The 7,656-nt window shown below is 38.8% G+C and overlaps 1 long non-coding RNA gene across 3 annotated transcripts in view; it reads right to left on the bottom strand.

Moving 5' to 3' along the window:
* LOC136833823 (uncharacterized) overlaps positions 1–6,813 on the bottom strand; it is a 34,070-nt gene extending 27,257 nt beyond the window's left edge. The window contains exons 1-2 of one of the 3 annotated variants that reach the window (XR_010851597.1): positions 6,541–6,813; positions 3,709–3,866 (exon numbers count right to left, since the gene is read on the bottom strand). This is a non-coding gene — a long non-coding RNA (uncharacterized lncRNA). The remainder of the gene's footprint in view (positions 1–3,708; positions 3,867–6,540) is intronic. The other 2 variants (XR_010851599.1, XR_010851598.1) reach the window with 2 other exon arrangements.
* Between the last annotated feature and the right edge of the window lie 843 nt (positions 6,814–7,656).

Here is a 7,656-nt window from a genome sequence, read left to right as displayed (position 1 = left end):
AGGGACACCATCCTAACCAAACCTAACCTAGGCTGTGCATTGGCCGGGGCTAGTGGGCCGTGTTACTTGGTCAGGGGTGGCCAACCAGTTACAAAGGACACCATCCTAACCAAACCTAACCTAGTAGGCTGTGTTACTTGGCCGGGGGCTAGTGGGCCGTGTTACTTGGTCAGGGGTGGCCAACCAGTTACAAAGGACACCATCCTAACCAAACCTAACCTAGTAGGCTGTGTTACTTGTCAAAATAGTGGGCCGGTTACTTGGTCAGGTACAACCAGTTAGCAAAGGACACCATCCTAACCAAACCTAACCTAGTAGGCTGTGTTACTTGGCCGGGGGCTAGTGGGCCGTGTTACTTGTCAGGGTGGCCAACCAGTTACAAAGGACACCATCCTAACCAAACCTAACCTAGTAGGCTGTGTTTGGCCGGGGGCTAGTGGGCCGGTTACTTGGTCAGGGGTGGCCAACCAGTTACAAAGGACACCATCCTAACCTAACCTAATCTAGTAGGCCGTGTTACTTGGTCCAACTGGTTACAAAAGACACTATCCTAACTTAACCTTCCCTAACCTAACCTAACCTGGTAGGCTGTGTTACTTGGGTGGGGGGTCCACCCTCCAGATAGGCCAACTGATTACAAAGGACACCATCCTAACCTAAACTTCCCTAAGCTAACGCAACCCTGTAGACCGTGTTGCTTAGCCAGGGGCACCCCCCATTTATTTTCTATACATTCTGCTGTCACTTTAAAAGACAACTATAAATTTACCTTAATTGGATGGACAAAAACATTTTGATGGCTTGTATCCAGAACAAGATGGTTGTGGCTCCTCTACAGTGCCATCGTTGTCAATCAGAAAATGAGAAAATTATTCCCTAGGTGGTGATGGTGGCTGAATGTTACTTAAAGGTGCAGGTAACACTCCATGTTGCTTTAAAAATCAATGCTTTGCATTCATTTTCATAAAAATTATGAATTAACTGAAAATAAAGTTACTGAGGAACAGACTACACGTATTCACTCCATGAAAGACTTAAACTAAATGACAAGAGCAAATGTCTGACACCTGTAAGATCTTCCTGGTCACGTGACTCCTAAACAGTGTTACCAGATCTCATTTGCCCCTTGATGCTAAACTTATATGAAATACTGTAATGCTAAATCTATAAAATTTGCTAGTGGAATGACAAAATTAAGCTTAAATGAGTCGTTATGCCAAATACTATGCTAGGCAATGAAATTTATCTCAAATTATACTAAAAGCATCAAACGATTTGTAAAGTCATTTGTAAAGTCTCTGCTGATCATGTCATTTGTAAAGTCCTGCTGAGCAAGTTTCTTTTGGTGACGGCCCATTTTCTTTGTATCTACAATTGTCACACCTGACGGCCAGGTCACGTAACCAATCATTTAAACTATGTATGTAATTATTTATCTGTCTTCAATTTATGTACCGTGTTTTTCTTCTTTCGCAGGCATCAAGATTGTATTCAACTTTAATTCTGTCTATTTTCACTTTGTAAATTGTACTCGTTCGTTGTATTTTACTGTTAATTGTTATTGACCTCAGGTCACCTATGCTCCCATTGTATTCCGCGGCGCGACGCCAGTCTGCTGCTATATAAACCGCCTGGATCATGAATAAATCAGCAGTTCACCTTTTACCCGCTCGTTTCTTTTGCACCTCTTAAAATGCTACATCTGGTAACACTGCGCCTAGACATAAGACATAACTAGCCACAATGTAGTTTTAAGGAAAACAACTCGCATCAGAACCACAATGCAATTTTAAGGAAAAACAAACTAGCATCTGAGCACACACTGTCAGTGTTAAAGTAAACAAAAACACTCTAAAATTTTTTGAGGATGGTGTTGATAATACATTCATATCTTAGTTATGGTGAATTTCCCCAAAAATGTTCAGAGACAAAGCTTAATTGAGGGCCTCAGAACCAGAAGGTTGTAAACGCCACTTTTTAAAATGAGTAAATTGCCCTCAAAGTCTAGCATTCATTACTCTGCTTCTAAGAAAGATATTGATTTAAACTAAGTTTCATATGAAAGCCCTACGCTTTAAAACTTTTTGTGAAAATTTGAAAAATTGTAGGTGCGCTTGCGCGCCAGCATTCAAAATGTCCGCCTAACCTTCTCACATTTGTGTATATTCTGGTCATAACCAGCACTTAAACCATAATTAAATGTGTAAATGATAATAAAGTGTTATTATATTTTGGTATAACAATGGATGTATAATAATAATAATAATAATAATAATAATAATAATAATAATAATAATAATAATAATAACAATAATATTGATGAGTAATCAATATAGTGTGATGGAAAATAATAATAATAATAATAATAATAATAATAATAATAATAATACAGTAATATTAGTAATAATGATGTTGACGATGATAACCTTCCATCATCATAATGTTTAACCATTAAAACGGTTGGCCTACATTACGTGCAGCCACGAGTTTGTCTGTCCACCGAGAAACATATTCTTGGCCTGCATCGGGCAGTATATAACTTAACATTGTTTTTTTTCCATGACGTTTCATTCCTTGTCCTTTTTCTTCCTCTTGGCCGTTGCACGACATCACAGTGATCACTCTCACTATCAGAGGAAGACATAATGGCGCTAAATAAGGGATGATAATAATAAAAAAAACAAATCACGACACTACGGACATTCAATTTCGCCGCGAAAATCACTAGACTGGGAATGTAAACAATAGTGGAGATGTAAACTGCGCGGTGATTGGCCGACACTTACGAGCTCCTTATGCGGGAAAATGCTGATTGGCTAGAACTGAATACCCGTTTAGTGACGCGCTCATTGGCTCGCTCTGAGCTGCTGCACATGCAACCTCTGCTGTAACTGAGCTCTTATGAGGCTGTAAGCCCGCGCGACATCACGTTCATTCATATAGCTAAAATCGATAATTCCTACTGTTCCATCAGGGATTTCTGACCTTACTGAAACGGCTGAATAGCTTAGAAATGCCACGAATAGACAGAGGAAACTTTGCCACATCTACTGGTATGCCTAACTCCAAATCGGTGGGGGTGGCGTTTACAACCTTCTGGTTCTGAGGCCCTCAATTAATTTTTATGCCAAATTCATCTATAATACTATAATTATTATAGAATAAGATGAGCTATTGTAAAATAATACCACATACTTATTGGTCTGAGAAGCAAAATATTCTGTGAGAGGCAGAATCTGTCCTTTCATAGTTTGGTAAGCCAACTCCAGGCTTCTTGGTCTGAGGAGCAAAATATTGTTAGAGTCTGAATCTATCCTTCCTTGGTGCGGTAATCTAACTCAAGGGAGTGGTAGACTTCTTGTACTACCAAACCATCAGTATGAAGTAGCCATGACCCCTTCATCACATCTTGAAGCTTCTTTATCCCCCCTACGTATATCTGAAAGCTAGCTATGCATTCTTTCATCTGACAGCCATTGATTTTCCACACGTCTTTCAGATCTAACTGCAATTTGTTATATGTTAGACTGGCCTATGCCTTCCGGATTGTGTCAAATCTAGGCTAAGTAAATCATGACACACATTTTGATCTCGGCTTCATCAAGTCTTTGCTTTTGTTGTATAATTCCTATGCTTATTACATCAATAAAACCTGCTGTAAAGCCTTTTGATATACTTTGTAAAACATACTAGCCTATGGTAACGTACATACTTATTCATCCAGATGATGGGTTGGGGTAGCCTGTCCTACTCACTCTGCCAATGGCTTACTGCGGCTGCTTCATCTGTCATAATCTACATTGTCAATTCCTATCTTAATGCCAGTTATAGATTCACTTCTACCATTTACTGCCACCGATATTTACCTGAAATGGTAGAGATGTGCTGTTATTTCAGTGGCCGGTAATAAAACCACAAGAAAAACGGGCATATTACAGCTCGGTCAAATCTCGATATCTAATATTTTTACTTTGCTATCAGATATTTTTGTCATGATTCATACGAAATACTTACCGCATCTTCCGCAAATTAAGAGTTACGGAGATATTTGCCGATGAATATTGTGCCTGGTTGTTATCGCAAGGATGCGCTTTATGCTGCCATGTCAGCTTTTCTGCTGATGCGTTTTGTTTTTTGTCAATGTATTGTGGGTAAAAATGCCTAATCGTCTTTTGTTTTTCGTTATGAATTATAAGTACGTACAAATGCTGAAACCTGATTGGTTGCTTTGTTTCAAGAATATAATTAATCAGCATTTTGGAATAAGCCGCTTTCTACAAAGTGCGCTTTCCAGTTGACTGCCATGGATTCCGTCAAAAGTCTGCGGGTGTTCTCATGCATTTTGAGGCTATTGGTCGTTTCATGGACATTACAATGGAACTCACAGGTTGTGAATACCTGCGTGAACATTTAGTACTACATCTATTTAAGGTAAGTGAAGTGGTTAACGAAAGGGGTAACATTGCAGTATCGGCCAATTTCAATCAAACTGTAACTCAGACGTTAGGCAAAATTTCGTTCCCCGTAACCCTGTGGCAGCGCTACAAGAGCGCACATTACCGCTAGAACATACGAGAAAGCAGCAATCATTTAAAATGTGCATAAGCCGCCAGAGCGGCGCTTGTTCCACCCGAAACTGAGAGCGTACCAGCATGGCGGCCACGTATCTCAAAATCTAATCATTTGGTGGAAGAAATAAAGGTCAGATTCGTTGAAAGTACACTATTTGGGTTAGGGAAAATGTAATTTTATATCGGAATGTGAATTTGACTGAAACTGTAAATTTACCGAAAAAGTTACAATAATTGGCTAGGAAAAAAAATTCACATTAATTTGCAATGACCGGTAATAGTTAGGTTAGGATTGGTTAGGTTTAGGTTTAGGTTAGGTTAGGTTAGGTTGGTTAGGTTAGGCCAGGTTGGTTAGGTTAGGTTAGGAAGTTAAGTTAAGGTTAGGTTACTATGTATTTCAGGAAGTTTGAGTCTTCATTTTTTGCCAATGTTTTTCAAACCAATCAATTGATTGGTACGGTACTTTGAGACAAGAGTTTCTCACACCCTCCCTAATTTTTTATGAAAAATTCCATATCCAAATACAGATTTTAAAGGCACTTTACTCTTGAATTTTAGGACATAGCCAAACCTAGCTAATCAAGATTTACAAATTCATTCGGATAAGCACTCCTGGGGTACTTATCCCTCCCATCACTGACCATTCCTCATTCTTTAAACCTCACTTTCCTGTCCGTCTTTTCATTCATTCCCACCATATCACTCACTCTCTCTCTCTCTCTCTCTCTCTCTCTCTCTCTCTATCTGTCTTTGCAATATTTGTTATGTAATGGAATGTTTTCAGGCACATATTAGCATTGCAACTTTTCAACTGAGCAATATAGGATGAAATGAGCTAATGACCTGCATGGTTATACAGAATTTAGGGGTTAACAAAATCTTTGTGATTGATGAATGAAATGTTGGGTTAAACAACAGGTTTATCTATTGTGTATCCAGTAACTACAGAGAAGGTAGTCTCGTCGCTGTTCAGAGTTATGGCTTACATGTTGAAATTTCCCAGTGGATTCAGAAATGCAGCCAGGAGAGAGCTGCCCAAAAATTAAGAATAAATCTGAATAGGTAAGATATTGCTATGGTTATATTTCATGGTCATATATGCATAAGGGAATAAGGGAAAGATAAAACTGATTTATTGACATACATCTATGATATCGTGTACAATGTCTCAAATGATTATAAACTGTTCTGTGATTTTAATGAATTATTTTTTATTATATATGTAGAACAGTGAATTTAGAATAAACGTGAAATAACTTTTCATCTCAAAATTATGCAAAATAAAAACATTCACAATGACGTAAAGGATAAGTAGGGAAAAGAATGGTGGATAGGAGAGGAAAGTTAGGGGTAGTGAGGAATTTACTATAAGTAGATACTTATGACAAGTTCGGCACACTGAAAAGTGTTCATCTGTTTGCTGGCTACCTCCCATCAAATTCAAGAGAAGTGCCTGGAAAAAGCTGAATTTGGAAATTGAATTTATTACCAAAAATTAGGATGGGTGTGAAACACACACTATTGAAAGTAAATACTTAATTGATTCATCAATTAATTTGAAAAAAATATTGGCAAAACGATGACTCAAACGTCTTGAAATACATAAGTAGGCTAAGCTATATGGGTTAATTAGGTTATGGTTTTGATTAGGGTTAGATTAGGTTATAGGTTTGGCCTGGTTGGGTTGGGTTGGGTTGGGTTAGGTTAAGTTCGGTTAGGTTAGGTTACTTTTTTCTGTAACTTCATTACCAGCCACCATACATTATTGTGACACTTTTTTTTTTTTTATCTGGATTCGTTATTTCACCTTTTGAACCAAAGGTTGCTAAGTATTCGAATTTGCCAGTTGCAAGAGAGATGTCCTATGATTCCATCATACCTATTAATAATTATCAATACACAATACCTATTTCTCATTTTTATCAAATAATTCCTGATATTAAACAGAGCAATATTATCCTGTACTCACCTTAAGTCTGACGGTATTGTGATTGTGATGGGTACTTTGGGGTAATCCATACATAGATACTTTAGGTAGCTAATATTGGTTTTTCTGTATTACTGGTGTTTCATCGTATGCATCACATGCCAGCTTCCGTGCCCCACTGCTTTGCTAAAAAACGTGAATGTGAAGACGTCAATGTACAGTGACGTGACCGAACAGTTTTTGTTAATGGGAGTTGGGACTTAGTTTTTTTCTTTTGCAAGGCTGGCATCGGATCGCGGATATACGCCAGCACACTTGAGTCACGTCTCTGAGAGCGGATGACGTCATTATGTCATGACTTCGTCACTATTGGTTTGTAACCATTAGTTTGTCTTCGCTTTCTTCTAAAACGCGAAAAATGAAACTATGTCCCCGAGGTACTCTTTCGCAAGTAACAAAATGTTTCATAAACGTGAAGTCGCAAAGGTTGAGATCTGTTATATGAGAAGTTCCCTTCGAGGTAACAGACGTGTGAAGCACAAGAAAACAGATGATCTTATTAGTATGTACAGTACAATATCCTTCAAGAGATGGATACCGAAGATCCAATTGTAATTGCAACTATGAATCTGAATAATATTCCAATGTCAACCTGATGGTCTCACTCATTTGTAGGCAGTTTGATATGGATGCTCAGCTGCAAGATATGCTGCAATCGCAAATGGTGATGCAAGCCCAGCTTGCCGAGATTACGGAATTTATTAAAAACATGGACTCTGACAAATCTGTAAAAGGAAACAGAGGTGAAACGCCTTTAAACAACACCTGCATTTATGGGACACTTGGCCAGCAGACTACCTTACGCCCAGGCAACGGACATAGTCGCTGACGACACCTACCTCGGGCTCTATCCAGTCAGGCCCTGGCCTCGGTCGTCCCTCATACTCTTTCCCAAACACTAGAGGGCTAGAGAACCGGATAGAAGAATTTGTTTGAAACGGTAGAACGTATTCTGAGATTGCTGCCCAACTCGTGTAAAGGACGTAGCTAGTCATACACCAAGACACGGAACAGAATTTCTAGCAAATACGTAAAGGACTCTGAGGATTTCCTTCGACGTGAAAAAAAACGTCGTAGTATGCATCGTCCCTTGACGAT

Source organism: Macrobrachium rosenbergii, chromosome 52 (assembly GCF_040412425.1).
Source record: "Macrobrachium rosenbergii isolate ZJJX-2024 chromosome 52, ASM4041242v1, whole genome shotgun sequence".
Lineage (NCBI taxonomy): Eukaryota > Metazoa > Arthropoda > Malacostraca > Decapoda > Palaemonidae > Macrobrachium > Macrobrachium rosenbergii.
Note: the sequence above shows the minus strand (reverse complement) of the source record. Positions and strands in the feature narration are given on the sequence as shown.